The sequence below is a fragment of the Staurois parvus genome, unplaced genomic scaffold (genome assembly GCF_062004578.1).
Source record: "Staurois parvus isolate SC_StPar_1 unplaced genomic scaffold, SC_StPar_1.0 ptg000053l, whole genome shotgun sequence".
In the NCBI taxonomy this organism is placed as follows: Eukaryota; Metazoa; Chordata; class Amphibia; order Anura; family Ranidae; genus Staurois; species Staurois parvus.
The window spans coordinates 3,468,922-3,488,059 of record NW_028317849.1 but is presented as its reverse complement, the minus strand read 5'-3'; the positions used below and the strand labels follow the sequence as shown (position 1 = coordinate 3,488,059).

The following is a 19,138-nucleotide window of genomic DNA, read 5'->3' as shown; positions in this document are numbered from 1 at the left end:
GTCTTAGGCGACCCCTGGGAAAGTGTCATTCGACCCCCAAAGGGGTCGCGACCCCCAGGTTGAGAACCGCTGTTGTAAAGACTGTCTTTCTGTTTTCAGTACATTAATATCCAATATCTCTGATTTTGAAAGATTAATTTTAAAATTTGATAGGTCTTCGTAGTGTTTTAGTAATATTATTCTAGGGTTTGCTACATAAAACAGCATGTCATCAGCATATGCTGCCACTTTGTGTTCTACTTCTCCAATTTGTAATCCCTTTATATCTACACTCTGCCTTATTGTTGCTAACAAGGGCTCTAAGGATAATACAAATAAAAGTGGTGAAAGTGGGCATCCTTGCCTCATACCATTGTACATGGATCTGACAATGAGCCATTAACATTCATCTCTGCAGAAGGGTAGCTATATAAAGATTTTTTCCATTTAATCATTTTTGGTCCTAGTCCTATTGCATCTAAAGTACTCACCATAAATTCCCAGTCTACCCTGTCAAATGCTTTTTCAGCATCTATTGACAGATATAGAACTGGGGATTTCTCCTTCTTGCTTTTTTGTAACAGTAGTAATGACCTCAGACCATTATCTCTTCCTTTTCCTCCTGGCATAAACCCCACTTGATCTATATGAATCCGTTCTGGCATTAAATTTTTCATCCTGTTAGCAATAACTTTTGCATATAGTTTTGTATCTATATTCAGTAATGCTATCAGCCTATAGCTGGCACATTGTGATAAGTCTTTACCTTCTTTAGGGATGATCATTAAATGTGCCAGAAGCGATTTTTTTCTTATTTGCATTCCCTTTCCTAACGCACTCATATACGCACACATTTTCGGGATTAGTTGTTCTTTAAACTTCTTATAATATCTTACAGTGTATCCATCTGGCCCTGGACTTTTCCCTGCTTGTTTACCACTGAGGGCTTCAAGCACCTCTTCTGGTGTTATTGGGTTATCTAAAATTGCCAATATTTCTTCCTCTAATTTAGGTAGTGCAGCTATCTCTAAATATGTCTGGATTTTTTTATTTCTATCCTCCTCCAAATCTCTTGGATTCTTTGAGGTTACCGAATACAGAGACCTATAATATTTTTGGGATACACTCGCAATTAATTTAGTTGACTATTACTATTTCTCCAGATTTATTTCTGATATTTTCTATATAGTTTATTGATTTTTTTTTCCTTACCATCCTTGCCAAGTATTTTCCCGGTTTGTTTCCCCATTGATATCTTTCTTTTAACACAGAATTAAAGGCTCTATTTGTCTCCTGTTCCATTAGGCTATTTCATTCTCTCTTTAATATTATCTTCTGTTGTTTTACAATTTCCATTCTTTTTTTATGTATTTGCTCTAATTCAAATAGTTCCTCTGTTACTGTTTTTATCTTTTCCTGTAGTTTTTTCTTTTTTTCCGCCCCTATGGAGATCAGGATACCTCTTATATATGCCTTAAGGGCTTCCCACAACGTAACAATCGAGACTTCTTCCGTTTCATTTAGTTGAAAGTACTTATTATTATTATACAGTATTTATAAAGCGCCAAAAGTTCGCTCAGCGCTGTACATTACAAAGGGAGACAGAACATGTGACAGTACAATAACAATACAATGTGATACACGAGGGGTTCGAGGGCCCTACTCTTTCGAGCTTACAAAGTACTTCTCTATTTCTTTTTGTATTTTTACTTCCGTCTCTTGATCTTGTATGAGTGTTCCATTGCACACGTTTTAATTCGTTCATTCCCCACTTTCAACCTCATTGTGACTGGTGCATGGTCAGACAGTGATGTGATTTCTATATTGGATTTAATCAATTACTCCAATAGTCTATGTTCTACCATTATATAGTCCAATCTAGAGTATGTCGCATGTACTGAGGAATAGAACATATAGTCCTTTACCCCCAAGTGAATCTTACATTTTTTGCCATCCCAATAGCAACCTCTTTAGCTCGTTTTATTGGTAAATCAGCATAGTACCAAACTGGGTAATTTTTTTTATTGTAACCTAATTCTTGTGTCCTGACATAAATGTGTTTCTTGAAGGAACACTACATCCATTGAATGTTGGTAGATTTCCTTTAAAATCTTATGTCTTTTTACTGGAGTATTTAATCCTTTTACATTGTATGTTTTTAAATTGACTACAATTAACTACTTTCCCATCTTCCATCCTTTTTTTTATTCCTACTCCTTTTCTCCCAATCCACCTTAACATAGATCTTAATATGATACATCTATACCAACCGGGAACTGTTAGACAGATATTATTGCTTTTTTTTCTCCTCTCCCCCTCTCCCCAGGGGCGCACACCCGCCAATCTCCATGATCACTGCATCCTACGGACACAGTTGATCATGTGATCTGGTAAAAGGCCAATCACAGCGGCCATTTACCACGTGATCAGCAGTGTGCAATGACACAGCAGCTCACCGGTAAATGCAGTTGCTGGTTATTGGCTGCACTTTCCTCCAGCTGTCACTGCGTGAGGAAAGTACTGCAGATAACTGGCAATTGTCAGAGGACGGATCGGCACCGATCATCAGGGCACTTCTGATCAGTGCCCAGCAGTGCCACCCACCAGTGCAGTCCACCTGTGCCCAGCAGTGCTACCCACGCATGCCCAGCAGTGCCACCCACGTGTGCCCAGCAGTGCCACCCACGAGTGCCCCAATCAGTGCCACCCATCAGTGCTGCCCAGCAGTGCCACCCGTCAGTGCCCAGCAGTGCCACCAGTCAGTGCCCAGCAGTGCCGACAGTCAATGCCGGCAGTCAGTGCCACCCATCAGTGCCGCCTTTCAGTGCCCATCATTGTTGCATATCAGTGCAGTATCATCAGTGCCAGCTCGTCAGTACCACCCATCAGTGCTGCCTATCCATGCCACCTCATCAGTGCCGCCTATCAGTGCCCATCAGTGCTGCCTATCAGTGCCACCTCATCAATGACGCCTATCAGTGTCCATCAGTGCCACCTATCAGTGCTGCCTATCAGTGCAGCCTCATCAACGCACATCAGTGGAGAAAAATTACCGGTTTGCAAAATTTTATAATAGAAACAAAGAAAAACTTTTTTTTCCACATTCTTTGCTCTTTTTTTGTTTATAGCGCAAAAAATAAAACACCCAGCGGTGAGTAAATACCACCAAAAGAAATCTCTATTTGTGTGAAAAAGAATTATAAAAATGTCATATGGATACAGTGTTGCATGACCGCTCAATTGTCATTCAAAATGCAACAGCGTTGAAAGCTGAAAATTGGCCTGGGCAGGAAGGGGGTATAAGTGCTGGGTAGGCAAGTGGTTCAATATTCTCCTTGGGGTGTCTTGGGTAACCCCCGAATCCCCTAATTATTCCTTCTACTTCTATTTTCCTGGTCTTCTATCTTATATAAGTTTCCTCTGTTCACTTCACATTTCCTCCATTTGGCTCTTTATTTCCGATATTACTTGTGCATATTTATCCAATTTTTCTTCCGTTTCCTCCATTCGGGCCAAAACCTGTCCTAAATCCTTATGCAGTATTGCATATCATTTTTTATGGACATTTCTAGCTTTGCAAACATATCTGCCATTTCAATCTTTGTAGGTATTTGTGAACTCTATTTGTTCTTCTCTGTTTATTTTCTCCTCTACACATACTGTCTTTGATTTTTCTTTACCTGTTCCATAGTTTCTAATGACAGTCCAGATTGATCGCCGCTATTGTTTTCCACATCCTGTCTTCTGTTGGATTGCCATTGTCTCTCCGGGGAGACACCCCCTGGGCTTTTCTCCTGTGGGGGCATATATTTTTAAATTGTACCTATACTAGTTTTGAGTGTCTTTACCCCTCCTCCTTTTGCCGCTTTGCTCTTCATAGTTATTTTCTCTCTTTTTTCCTTCACCTTACCACCTTCTTTAGCGACTTTGAGTATACACTTAGTCCTCTTTCTAATTTTCAGTAAGGGTTCTGCTTATTTTTAATCCACTGGATACCCCCTTTGTCACTTCCCACTATCGACTCCTGGGTACTGCTTCCACCAGCCACGTATAATGTTACTTATATTATAGTTTGTAATGTTTAATTGTGAGCACTCACCATTCTCCAGCATATGGTTGTTCAGCTTTTTTTCTTCAGCCCATAAAACTTCACCGTGACCATATTATTATTATACCATATGCAGTACTTCTTCAGTTTAGGGGTGACCAGGGATGTTGTTTTCGAGTCCTCCTCTCTCCTCTTTCCACTTCGCCTTTCCTCTCTCAAGACTTCATTTGGCTGTCCTCGTGAGTTGCTCTCCTAGGACCTCTCGCTGCAACCTGTGCAGGGGGGCCCGTTTCTTCCATGGAGATCTCCCTGTGCTCTCTCCAGCTCCTTGAACTCAGCAGCTCTAGTGTCCTCAGCCCTCCAGTCCTGGGACCCTCCCGCTCTCACCTCTCCTTTCAGCCGACTAGCAGCTGCCTCTTTCGCAGGCAAAGCAGCCAGACAGAGCCACCTGCAGAATCGCTCCCGCAGCTACTACCCCTCACATAGGGTTCCACCTCCTCTCCATTCTGTTTAGCAATTTCTCAAGCCAAACCAAGCCGCAGGGATCCCAGCAGACACAGGCTCGTCCAGCACCGCTCCCCAGTTCCGATGGAGCTAGACAAAGGGAGCCAGACAGAGATATGTCTCTAATTCATTCTTTCCAGCATCTTCCGATGGTTGATGGAGCTCCTAACACACGCCGGCCAGCGCCATGTTCAGGCCCCGCCCCAACCCTGAAAATGAGCTCTCTGCCATGTACTTGATTAACTCCATTGTACCCAGACCTCTGCCCTACATTGGATTTAACCCTTTCTGCCCTGCTCAGCATCCCGTGTATTGGATTAACCCCGTTGTGCCCGGATCTCTGCCCTGCCTTGGAATTAACCCTCTCTGCCCAGATCTGCATCTCATGTATTGGATTAACGCAGTTGTGCCCGGATCTCTGCCTGCGTTGGGACTTAACCCTCTCTGCCCAGGTCCACATCCCGTGTATAGGATTAACCCTGTTGTGCCCAGACCTCTGCCCTGTGCTGGACTTAGCCTGATTCTGCCCGAAACCCTTGCCCGCAGACTCCAACCCCTGTGGTGCCCTGCTGCTCTGTCCTATTGAACTGTGTACTATCAGCCCCCTGTTGTCCCATATTGCCATTCTGATGTATCACTGTGTCTTGTGTTGTCCTGTGGAATAGCTGTTTGATTGTCTGCACCCTGAAAAACGCCTGCACTTCACGTTCCATGTGATCTGTCTCCATGTGCTCTCTCTCTGTGCTCTCTGGCTCTGTAGCCAAAGAGCTTCTAACTTCAGCTTGCTCAATTAAAATGTTACTAAACCGAGGACCCTGCATTCACTATATCCGGTCTCCCACAGTACACACAACATGGAAATGCAATTATTTTAGTAAATATAAACTGCTAAATACCTTTTCTCATCAGAAGTTAGAGCAGTCTTGTGACTTCTATCTGTATCCAGCCCACCGCTAGCTAAAGCTCGTAGGAGGAGTTTTCTTTCTGCTCTAGGAGGATGCAAATCCCCTGACGTCTGTCTGGACAGTGCTGATTGGCCCTGTGCTGATCACATGCAATCTCCCAAGAAAAAAGAAATCCTCTCTAGCAATACACACCAAACTGAGCATGTGACTATGGATTAAGTCTGTATCAAGTGATCATTTTAACAAGAGGAGGGGCAGAGAAGAAAGGGTCAAATAGCCTTTTTACACAATGCAGAGGATTAATCCCTTAGGTTCCACAGTGAGTATAACAAGCATGCTTTACTGCATATACACACTGATTTTATTGTTGTGGGTTTAGTAACACTTTAAATAACATTTAAGCAGGCGTCTATTAGGCCTGTTATCCCTGAATAACCATTTGTCTACTGTGGCAATTTTATCATTTGTGCACATATTTTAAAATCTGCAATTTTTGCTAGAAATTACTGTAAACCCAACAAAAAGCATGCCCCTATGGTTCAGTCTGGAGATAGGAGGTGGTTGCTTGAAAAAGGGGAGGAACAGAAAAGAAAGGATCAAATGGCCTTTTTACACCAGAGGATTAACCCCTTAGGTTCCACAGTGAGTATAACAAGCATGCTTTACTGCATATAAATACTGATTTTACTGTTGTGGGTGTAGTAACACTTAAAGCTTTGGCAATAAAAACTGGAAGCTGATTGATTTCTATGATGCGTTGCACCAGATTTTGTACTCTCCAGTTTTTGTAAATGTTCTTTTATTTGCTACCTTTTGGCCTGCTAAACATACCAGTGAAATTATTATATTATATCTGCTGTATAGGTGCAAAAATACCTGTTTATCGTGCCAAAAATCAAATCCTGTCCTGCGTCCTTTGCTCTCTGTTTTGATATCTCAAACACTGTTATCAGGATGTGTGTAAGGACTACAGAACACCTTCCCCCCGATATGCAATACACTACCTGCAATCAAATATAAGGTACGTCTAAATAAATATACATTTTAATAGCAAAAGCATATAAAACAAAACATCAAACATACAGAATGTAAGGGGATAAAACTGAAAATTCCCCAGAGAGCCTTTATAGTCCAAGCAAGGATCACTGGAATATTGTTCAGAGTAGCATCTCTGTTAAAAGCTGAAATTGTTCCCATCCAGGACACATCTGAAAAATCATAGATTGCCTCCCTCTCCTGTGACTAGCAGTAGGGATATGAGAGGAGTGAGAGGATCCTTATAGATTGCTGTAATCACAGTGTTCTGTGTGTAAGTCAATGAGACAAGCAATCAGGTGAACCAGGAACCTAGTAGCAAACAGGCTACTTGGTTCTAAGTTTCAGCAAAGCATTCCCTGTTGCTGTGACAACATTTCGAGGTCTCTGCCTCTTTGACAAGTTGAAGTTTTGGTGCCCTAGGTTGGGTGTTCTTTTTCATTCCCCTATAGTAAGGATAGTAAGGAGATGAGAAGGGGGGGGGGTGTCTTCTGTATGTAACACACTGCATTGTTACTGATTGCAGATAGAGAATTCCCAGATCATTCATCGCACGGAAATGCAGGATAGTAGATCCTGTATGCAGGTGGATGAGGTCAATGTCATTGGCACCACAATCTCTACAGGGAGACTTCAAAGAAAGGGGGCCCCCAGCGACAAGGCCATCGTTCACATCGCTACTACTAAGGACTGGGTGATGGGCGAGAGGGTTCTTAACCCATAGCATACCACTACATGCTACAAGTTCTGTAGTTGGTTTTGCCAGTTAATCAGAACCAAGACTTTCTGCAATACAGAATTCCACTTAGAGACCTGGACTCTGTTAGCCCAAGCAGTACTGTTGTCTATCTGCATTAATAGTCTATTTCAGTACTACACATAGTATATCAGCCTCAATAGCTTCTGCTTCCCTGTTTGGAAGGAATTGTAAAAAGTAACAGCATATCACATCAGCCATTTTCTAAATATCAAAGCAATTACACTAGCCAATCCTTGCACTTAAAGGGATTTACTTTTGTTACCCTGACTACACATTATACATTTTTTGTACATCCTTTACATCTACCAAAACCATAGAATATGAGGTCAAATCTAACCACTTTCAAATTGTATGCAGTCAGGCAGGCCCTTGCACTACATAGTTGAAGGTAAATCTAAAGGAAATTGAACAGGAAAATTGTATAATGTGTAGCCAGCTTAACCCCTTGACGCAGAACGCATGCAAATATGCGGCCTCTCGGCATCTGGGCCCTGACACAGCATATTTGTGTGCCATTAGAAAATACATACAGTTGTGTTCAAAATAATAGCAGTGTGTTGAAAAAAGTGAATAAAGCTCAAAATCCTTCTAATAGCTTTTATTTCCTTACACACAAATGCATTGGGAACACTTCACATTCTATTCCAAATCAAAACATGAAGAAAAATATATCAAATTTGTGTTGTTCCTCTAAGAAAATTGAAGAAAAGTGAATATTAGACTGTTCAAAAAAATAGCAGTGTTTGTATTCTTCTTTACAAACTCAAACATTCACTATATATGCTTTCCTTTGAATAACTTAATGAATATTTAGTTGTATAAGCACTGTTTCTGAGAACTGCTGTACATCTGTGTTGCACGGAGTCAACCAACTTCTGGCACCTGTGAACAGGTATTCCAGCCCAGGATGATTGGACTACATTCCACAGTTCTTCTCTATTTCTTGGTTTTGCCTCAGAAACTGCATTTTTGATGTCACCCCACAAGTTTTTTATTGGATTAAGATCCGGGGATTGGGCTGGCCACTCCATAACGTCAATCTTGTTGGTCTGGAACCATGATGTTGCACGTTTACTGGTGTGTTTGGGGTCGTTGTCTTGTTGGAACACCCATTTCAAGGGCATTTCCTCTTCAGCATAAGGCAGCATGACCTCTTCAAGTATTCTGATGTATTCAAACTGATCCATGATCCCTGGTATGCGATAAATAGGCCCAACACCGTAGTATGAGAAACATCCCCATATCATGATGCTTGCGCAACTATGCTTCACTGTCTTCACAGTGTACTGTGGCTTGAATTCAGTGTTTGGGGGTCATCTGACAAACTGTCTGCGGCCACTAGACCCAAAAAGAACAATCTTACTTTCATCAGTCCACAAAATGTTGCGCCATTTCTCTTTAGGCCAGTCAATGTGCTCTTTGGCAAATTGTAACCTCTTCAGCACGTCTTTTTTTCAACAGTGGGACTTTGCGGGGGCTTCTTGCAGATAGCTTGGCTTCACATAGGCGTCTTCTAATTGTAACAGTACTCACAGGTAACTTTAGACCTTCTTTGATCTTCCTGGAGCTGATTGTTGGCTGAGTCCTTGCCATTTTGGCTATTCTTCTATCCATTCGAATGGTAGTTTTTCGCTTTCTTCCACGTCTTTCAGGTTTTGGTTGCCATTTGAAAGCATTTGCGATCATTTTAGCTGAGCAGACTATCATTTTCTGCACTTCTTTATATGTTTTCCCCTCTACAATCAACTTTTTAATCAAGGTACGCTGTTCTTCTGAACAATGTCTGGAACGACCCATTTTTCTCAAAATTTCAGAGAGAAATGCACTGTAACCAGCATGTACAACATTTGCTGCCTTCCTTAAATAAGGGCAATAACTGCCACCTGTTTTTCAAAGAATGAATGACCTCACTAATAGAACTCCACACTGCTATTATTTTGAACATGCCCCTTTCAAATAGTGATTCAATTACACAGAATCATTAGCATGCATGTCATGACTGTTGGGTCTGTTGGATTTCTATTACTGCTAGTAATTTATTTGCCATGTAGAAATATCATTTCTACCAAAAACAGTGATTGATCAGGTTAGTGATGTCTGACTGCTATTATTTTGAACACAATTGTATGTGCTGAGAGCGTGCAGCTTGCGCACACCCAGCACACATGTCCGTGACTCCCGATCTCCCCTTGCGATCAAGACCTTTTCCAATCATGTGACCGCCGTGACAGCGAATCACGGCGGTCACATAACCCTAAAACCCTGCCTGCCTCCCGGCTTCTGAAACTCTTAAAGGGCCAGGAGGCGCCGGTGCGAAGAGGTTTAGAGCCTGTTCCCACCCCTCTTGGGTATGGATTAACCACCATACCACTTTGATATAATCAAAGCTGACTCCCAGCTTGCTGCCTTTAGCTGCTTTCCCGCCACCCTATAGCAGAAATTCTGCTACAGGGTGGAAAGTGTGCGCAAAATCACGTATATATTTTTGTGATTTTGCATTTCCTGGTAGTCGTACCCGCGCCGCCATTAGCGGCCTCGGCTGTCAATCAAAGGATCCTAGCCAGTGATTCCTCGTCCGCACCCAGCAATCACAGTGTATCATGGACAGGGGAGAGACCTGTATGTAAACAATACAGATCTCTCCCCTGTCAGCTCCTGCACACTGCTTTGTATGGCTCTGCATAGCAGAGCCATACAAAGCAGTGTGCTTACCGTGTAAAGCACACACACAGCACACAGTTAACCCTTTGATCATCCCAGATGTTAACCCCTTCCTGCCCAGGGTCATTAGTACAGTGTCAGTGGATTTTATTAGCACTGATCACTGTATTGGTGTCACTGAGGATGTCAGTGACGGTTAGTCCGTTCCCCCCAGTGTCAGATTTCCCACCGCTATAAGTCGCTGATCACTGCCATTACTACTATAAAAAAAAAAAATTCCAATATATATACCGCCATTTGTAGATGCCATAATTTTCACATAAACCAAGTAATTTACATGTATTGGGATTTTTTTGTAGCAAAGATATGTAGCAGAATACATTTTGGCCTAAATTTATGATGAAATTTGACTTTTTAATTCTTTTGACTGGACATGTTTAATAACAAAAAGTAAAACATGGTGTTTTTTTCTCAAAATTGGCTGTCTTTTTTTTCATAGCGCAAAAAATAAAAACCGCACTGAAAGAAAGCTCTATTTATTAGGAAAAAAAGGATACAAATTTAATTTGAGTGCAGCATTGCATGACAGTGTAATTGTCAGTTAAAGTAACGCTGCACCGTATCGCAAAAAATGGCCTGGTCAGGAAGGAGGGTAAATCCTCTGGAGGGCAAGTGGTTAATTAAGGGGAACTCTCCTGGCTGTGTCATTATCTTTAGGAAAGTGACATTTTATTGTAAAGGAAAAGAAAGACAAGGAAAGTATTTAAACTGTGCACCAACATAAAGAGCTCCACCAAAGTCGACATTCCCATATTGTGTGACAGGACATATATGGGACTACCTTGCTTTGAAAAATTCCTCCGAGAGTTAGTCTAGATACATCAAGCCCGACTTTGAAATCGTGTGACTTACAGTGAAGTCGCACAATTTCAAAGTCGTGTGACTGCCAATTTCAGGTGCGATTTGCAAGATATCTGACACAGATGTCTATCCAAATTGCACCAAAAGTAGTGCATGTACTACTTTAGAAATCGGTGCGGCTCCGACCATGTTGGAACTGCACCGATTTAACCGCTGTCAGTGCACTGGACATATGTGAACAAACATCATAGGAAGCACCCTTATTTCACATGTCATGCGGATTGGATGCAATTCAAACCGCATCCAATTTGCATGTATGTGAGTCCTGCAGGACAATTGGGACTATTTAAAAGGGTCTTGTGCTGTACTTTTATTTCTCCTGTTAGTTTATATTTCTCCCATCAGTCATTGATCCTCCATATGTACATTTCTGCTAATCTGACTTTAATACAACCTGCTTTGTTATTCATCAAACGCTTTGTGGGTATTGTGTGTGTTTTAACCGAGGGGAATATCTGGCTCAGGTGTCATTAGGGGTTGTGCTCCAGCCAGGCCTCAGAAAGGAATGGGAAACCCAAAATATTCAGTGGCCCTTAAGGGGGTAGAACTACAAGTAATTCTATATTTTTCAGTCCCAGAGTAACAATGCTGTTCTCCCATACTTACAGTACAGTGAGCATTGTCACCCTAGGACAGGAAGCAAAAAAAAAAAAGAGAAAAAAAAAGCCTGAAAAACAGAAAACTCCTGCAGCCACCACACATAATGGCAACAATACAGAAAATCTGGGACATACTGTATGTATATATATATATATATATATATATATATATATATATATATTCTTTTTAGTTTGATTACATAGTTAGTCTGGCTGAAAAAAGACAAAAGTCCATCCAGTTCAACCATAAAAAAAGAGAGAATCCTATACCCACAGTTGATCCAGAGGAAGGTAAAAAACCCAGCAAAGCATGATGCAATTTGCTCCTGCAGGGGGAAAAATTCCTTCCTGATCCCCCGAGAGGCAATTGGATATTCCCTGGATCAACATTACCAATACATGTTAGTATCCAGTTATATTCTTTGTATCCAAGAAAGAATCCAGGCCTTTTTTAAGCATTTTGCACCACAATTAAAAAAAAAGAATATATCTTTTTTTTTCTAAAGAGCGAATATCTGTTTCTAAACAGTTTCTGCCAATAAAAACATCCCCACAACAGGTTACTACCAGTCATGCGTTACTGTCAAGATGGGGTTTTGGCTTTCTGCCACAGAAAAAAAAGGTTCAGTCTGTCAAATGTTTTTGTGCCTTCCATATGCCTTGTGATAAATTTTTTTCGGCATCAGCTCAACACTCCTCCACCAAGTCCAGACCGTGGTAATGTACTCCTTTTATTAATACATTCACCACTGCTTTAGGAGATGTTTGTAGCTTGAAGGTTTTTTTTTTTCCATAATTTAACTCCAACTGGTGTTTCATCTGTACCTTATCTGAGAATTATTTAGATAACATATCTAAACATGGACAAAAAAAACTCACTTCCAGGATTCAAGGATAACATGTTTAGATAACATATCTAAACATGAAAGACACTATGCTATATAAAAAAAAAAAACTCTGGAGACTTCCAGGAATAGGTGTATTTATATTGAGATCATGTGGCCCTTTAATTGCACATGGATGAATGCCATTCCACTAATTAAGTTTTGCAAATAGTTGCACTCTGATCTCATACCTAGAGCTCATTGAGTGCAGAGGGCTGCACAGAGCCAACAGCAGCAAATATTATAGCACCTGGAAGTACAGGTACTTACAAATGAACATGTACAATGACGGGCTGCAGCGGTACACTGGTAATCACACATTTACAGGTGTACAGGGATAGATGAAATACCTGGATGCAAACTTTGTAAGTCTAGGGTGCATGTCCATTCCTGTATGCATGTGCTCATATGTGCAGTTACCTGCATATAGCCACAGCTTGTTATTGATTTGGGTGCAGAAATATGCTCATGTTTTTTATGGTGTGCGGTTTTCTATGCCTGTGGGAATGAGCCTAAGGGGTTTGACAGCAGAGGATTAATATTTATGCAAACAACACTTTACAACTTTTAATCTGTAAATCATTTAAAAAAATCTATTTATATGTTCCAGTGCAAAATTGAAGTCTACTTTATGTAGATCACAGAAAAAAAGGTTCCTGCACCATTTTTAAAACAAAGTGGTTGGAAATTGGATTTCCCAGTGGTTTCAGCATCCACAAGCATGCTGCAATTTTAAATGCATGGGCATGCCATTAAGAATGATTGGCAGCCCCACACGTCTTTAACTGGTTGCCGACCAGCCGCAGTGTTTTTACTGTGGCAGGGCGGCACCTCTGCGCACAGCGCCCTCTTTTAACGTCGCTGTGCAAAACAGGCAGGGGGCGCGCGTGAGGCGCGTGCCTGCCCTACCCGTCCCGCCGGTCGTGGCAGCAGGTGTCCATCTCCGGGTTCCGGACGGTCTTTACCCGACGGGTCCCGGCAATTACCGATAATCACTGACAGATAGCACGGCTGCAGTGTTTACACTGCAGCTCTGCTATCTGTCAGTTCAGAGCACGCTGAACCTGAGAGAAGACTTTATCTCTCGGGATCAGCGTGTTCCTGTGAAGTACACCCCCCCGCCCCCTAGTAAAACACTCCCCTCACACAGTTAACCCTTTCATTACCTAATAAATGTTAACCCCTTCCTCCCCAGTGCAATTAGTACAGTGTCAGTGGTTTTTTTTTTTGCACTTATCACTGTATTGGTGTCAGTTCCACCCCAGTGTCAAAATGTCCCGCCGTCCCGCCATAAGTCGCTGATCACTGTCATAAGTCGCTGATCGCCGCCATAAGTCGCTGATCACTATCAGAAATCGCTGATCACGCCATAAGTCGCTGATCACTATCATAAATCGCTGATCACCGCCTTTATTAGTATAATTTTAAAAAAAATCCCAGTATCTTTCCCGCCATTTGTAAACGCTATAACTTTCATGTAAACCAATTAATTTACACGTATTGGGATTTTTTTTAGCAAAGACATGTCGCAGAATACATTTTGCCAGAAATTTATGACTAAATTTGATTTTTAAATTTTTTTACTGGACATGTTTTATAGCAAAAAGTCCAAAATATTGTTTTTATTTCTCAAAATTGTCAGCCTTTTTTTTTATAGCGCAAATAATAAAAAATGCACAGGAGATCAAATACCACCAAAAGAAAGCTCAGTTTGTGGGAAAAAAAGGATGTAAATTTAATTTGGGTGCAGTGTTGCATGACCGTGCAATTGTCAGTTAAAGTAACGCAGCGACGTAATACAAACCGCTTCCTGACCGCCCTATAGCAGAAATACTACTACAGGGCGGCATGGGTGCGCAAAATCACATATATACGTGATTCGCGCACCCGTGGTTTTTGCGCCCCTCCCAGATAGCGTCAGATTGCCCGTCAGTACACTAGTCATCACATTTAACCCCTTGATTGCCAGGAGCACGCTCATGTACAATAACCTCCATTGCTAGTATAGTGTCTGAACGGGTCACTATCTTTGATCAGATCAGCACTATACCAGGGTTCACATTAGTATAGCATCCCCAAAAACACAGCGTTAGCGGGGTCAGCCCCTCCACCTGCCAGTACCTGCGTTTAGCCCCTACACTTACCCCCCCTTCTCCCCCAGCAGTGTCAGTAGGTCACTGTCACTTGATACATTGCACACAAAACCGCAGTGTTCGTAGAATCAGGCCTGATCTCTGTTAGCACTTGCTGGTAAATTTTGACGACTCTCATATGCAGCAGAGTGCCAGTACTAGTGCTACGCTACCTTTTGGTGAACTGGCGAGTACCAGCGGTCTAGTACATCTTGGTCTTTTTTTATCGCCGCCAACCCAAATTCAAACCTTGCCAGACCATTCGCATGGAAACTCATTACGGTTTTGGAATTTACATTTTTTGTGGGCCTAACCCTCAACATGGGCATTAATAAAAGAAATGAATTGCGGTTGTATTGGTCCGCAGACCCGATTCATCATATGTCTGTGTTCTCTGCTGCATGGCCAGGCATAGATATGAGAGTATAATGTGTTTTATGCATTTCAACGACAATATACTCTGTCATCCTGTCAGGGCTCCCAGGTATGACCAGAGGTGTGTGACTGATGCAGGGAAACGCAGACTTCAGATATGTGATAAACAATACAATTTATTAACACTAACCATACAAACATAAACGCAGTGCAATACTAAACATAATACAGTGCAAACAAACCAAACCAAACCACCCACAGATAACAGTACATACAAGCAAGCGTCGTCAGGCAGGCCGGGTCAATATCAATTGGGCAAGTAGGTACAGGGGGAGCAAGCAGAGAATGGTCGGGGTCACAGGCCAGGTTCAGCAGGTAGCAAGCAGCGTAGTACAGAGGGTCAAGCAGAGGGATGGTCAGGGTCACAAGCCAGGGATCAGGACAGGTAGCAGAGAATCAGACAGGAACAGAGAGCAGGAACAGGATACAGGGCCCAAGAGAAACACAACACCAAGGCAGAGTCTGTGGGTCTGGCCATCCCTTAAATACCCCAGCATCATCAGTTCCAGGTGTTAGCTGGCTGAAAGGTTGAGTCTCTGATTGCTGGGAGCACCCGCTGGCCAGCCCTGGTACTGCAGATCAAAAGGCAGGTGAGTCCCACCATTGCTGGCCAGTCCATTCCTAACACATCCTCGGGGTAACCCTGAATTTGACCGGCTCCACAAAATTCAGCCCCTCGCAAATAACCTTACCCAAAAATTTGCAGATGTGTATACTCCCCAGCAAAACATCTGCATTGATGAGTCCCTCATTAATTTTTCTGGCAGCCTTGCATTCAAACAATTTCTCCCCTGCAAGCCTGCCAGAAATGGGGTCAAGATGTAAAAGACCTGTGAGAGGGCAACAGGCTATACTTATAAGTTTTGGATTTACGAGGGAAAAGATAGTCACGTGGAGCCCCCTGGATGCCCAGACTGCATGGGGAGCAGTGGCAAGATAGTTTGGAACTTGGTGTCATCCTTTTTCCATATGGGGTACCACTTATACGTGGACAATTTTTATTCAAGTGTGCCACTATTTAGACATTTGTACAATCTTGGAACTGGCACTTGTGACAAAGTGACCTAATGTGTGCCCACCATTAGAAGTAGGTGGATGCAGGGCAGTATATTCTAACGGTGGGCATACCACACTTTTTCTGGCAGAGATTTCTTCTAATTTTTTCATTCAGTCCGCAGGCTGCATACAAAAAAAAAAAGAACATAGTATATATACCCAACAAGGACTAGCGACGTACTGGTACATCACTGAAATTTGAATGGTTATACCAGGATGATGCCTACAGCTGCAGGCATCATCCTGGTATCGTTTTTCTCAGCCGGTGATCGGCTTTCACGTAAAAGCAATTCTAGTGGCTAATTAGCTGCAGGATTGCTTTTACAAGCAGCGGGAGATGATGGCCCCCCTTCCCCGCTGCCTTACATGGCCTTCTCGGGCAGTCCTGACAATGCAGCCGGTGTTTCTTCCAGCTGACCATAGAGCTGATTGGAAATCAGAGTGGTGCCAATCATCTCTATAGTCTAAGAATTCGGAAGCTACAAGCATTTTATCACTTCAGTTTCACAGGATATAAACAGCGCCATTTGTAAATTGGGAAAGCATCTGATCACACCGATTTTGGTTTGATTAGATAATGTAAGAGCAGAGGAGATATCCAGAGTCTGATAGACCCCAGATTTCTCAAAAAAGAATATATGACAATGCCCATTTAAGTTATAGGGGATATTTGCATTCCCTGTTATAGCACTAAAAGTGATTAAAAAAAAAAATGAAAGGTACAATGTAAAAATAATAAAAAAAAATCAAAATAACTAAAAAAAAAAAAATCGCCCCTCCCATGCGCGCACGCCTGTGTGCAGAAGCCGCGACCCTGTGCCAGTATGTAAACAGCATACATGTGAGGTATTGCCATGAACGTCAGATCAACGGCAGTCATTCTAACACTAGACCTCCTCTGTAAATCTAAAATGGTAGCTTTTAAAGCGTTGCCTATGGATATTAAAAATATTTGTAGTTTGTCGCCATTGCACAGGGCATGTGCAGTTTTAAAGAATGTCATGTTTGGTATCTATTTACTTGGCATACCATTATCTTTTATATTGTACCAAATATCTGGCCAATATATTGTGTTTTTGTGCATTAAAAGTAAAAAAAGTGTATTTTGTAAAAAAATTTGCTTTTGAAAAATCGCTGCATGAGTATTATGTGCCATAAAAAAATTGTAGTACCCACAATTTTATTCACTAGGGTGTCTGCTTTAAAAAAATATATAATGTTTGGGGGTTTAAATTAATTTCCTAGCAAAAAATACTGATTCTTTTCACGTGAACAAAAAGTGTCAGAAAAGGCTTGGTCTTCAGGTGTTTAGAAGAGTGAGTGATGTGTGGCATAAACTTCTAATGCTGGGCATAGAATGCCCCCACCCCCCTAAACGACCCCTTTTTGGAAATTAGACACCCCAAACTATTTGCTGAGAGGCATTGTCAGGGACCACGGCTCCAGGGTCCGCGATCGCGGCTCCGTCCCTCGCGCATTCGCAGTGGCGGCGGATCGCGCCGGGACACGGGCACTAGGTCCCGGCGAGCCGCGGCTGACAGGACGCTGCGCATGCGCAGTAGGAGCCGCGGGCGCGCCTCAGGCGTCCAATGACAGCCGGGGGCGTGTCCTAGCCGGCCAATGACAGTGCAGGGCGCACTATTTAAAGATGCCCTGCACTGTCACAGATTGCCGCAAGGTCTTCTGTGATCCTGAGTTCCTGCACCTATCCTGTGACCCTGATTGACCCTGACTATTCTGCCTGCTCCTGCGTTTGACCCGGATTGTCCTGACTACTCTGCCTGCTCCTGCGTTTGACCCGGATTGTCCTGACTACTCTGCCTGCTCCTGCGTTTTGACCCGGATTGTCCTGACTATTCTGCCTGCTCCTGCGTTTGACCCGGATTGCCCTGACCATTCTACGGATTGACTTCCCTGCTGACCCTGCGTGTGACCCGACTACTCTCGCCTACCGATTCTGTACCCCGCTTACCCTCACGGGCCCACAATCCGTTACTACCCTGCTGGGGCCGCCATCCTCTTCATATCTGGCTCCTCAGCCACTGGCGGGCCTGCTCGGAGGTCGTGACCTGGCCCGGGACTGTTTCAAGTCCATCCCCACCATCAGGGGCTCTGGTGAAAGCACAGCCCGGGCTTAGACCAAACGCTCTGAGTAGGTCTGTCAGTTGGCAGCCTGAGGCACCACCTGGCGGATCATAACAGGCATGTTCAATCAATAGAAGAATTTATTTTTTTACCACAAGTTTTTGGAAAATGACGAAAATTTTTTTTTTTTTTTTACACAAAATTGTCACTTAAATGATTTACTGCTCACACATGCCATGGGTATATGTGGAATTACTCCCCAAAATACATTCTGCTACTTCTCCCAAGTATGAAGTACCACAGTACAGGACCCCAAAATCCAATAGGCACCTTCAGGCTTTTAAAGGGCATTATTTTCTCATTACACTTCCAGACTACCTATCACAGCTTCAGAGGCCCTGAAATGCCAGGATAGCACCTAACCCCCCAAAATGACCTCTTTTTGGAAAGTAGACACCCCAAGGAATTTGATAAAAAGCACAGTAAGTATTTTGCAGATCTCATTTGTTGCCACAAGTTTTTGGAAAATGAAGAAAAAAAAACAAAAACATATTTTTTCTTTTTCTATTTTTTTTTATATTTCAAAACCTTGTGAGAAAAAATGAGATCTGCAAAATACTCACCATGCCTCTTTTTAAATTCCTTGGGGTGTCTACTTTTCAGAAAGGGGTCATTTGGGGGGGGGGGGGGTTTGGTGCTATCCTGGCATGTCAGGGCGTTCAAAACTGTGATAGGTAGTGAGGAAGTGTAATGACATTACGCACCTTCAAGCTTTCAAAGTGGTCATTGGATTTCAGGCACCTGTATGTGGCTAGGCTCCCAAAAAGTCTCACACACATGGCATCCCCAAACTCAGTAGAAGTAGCAGAATGTATTTTGGGGTGTAATTACACATATACCCATGGCTTGTGCGAGAAATAAATCATTTAAATGACAGCTTCGTGTAAAAAAAAAAAAAAAAAAAAAAAAAAGGTTTTGTCATTTTCCGGAAACTTGTGGAAAAAAAATAAATCTTCCATGGACTCAATATGCCTCTCAGCAGATAGCTTAGGGTGTCTACTTTCCGAAAATAGGTCATTTGAGGGTGTTTGTACTATCCTGGTATTTTAGCACCTCAAGAAATGTGATGGGCAG

At 42.5% G+C, this 19,138-nt stretch overlaps 1 protein-coding gene across 3 annotated transcripts in view; it reads right to left on the bottom strand.

The window, feature by feature from the left end:
• Positions 1-19,138, bottom strand: part of LOC149470079 (acetylgalactosaminyl-O-glycosyl-glycoprotein beta-1,3-N-acetylglucosaminyltransferase-like) — a 97,072-nt gene that overhangs the window by 33,092 nt on the left and 44,842 nt on the right. The window contains exon 2 of one of the 3 annotated variants that reach the window (XM_089667657.1): positions 6,313-6,440. The exons of the other annotated variants lie outside the window; for them this stretch is intronic. The gene's annotated coding sequence lies outside the window, so the exon portion shown is untranslated. The remainder of the gene's footprint in view (positions 1-6,312; positions 6,441-19,138) is intronic. 3 annotated transcript variants of the gene reach the window in all.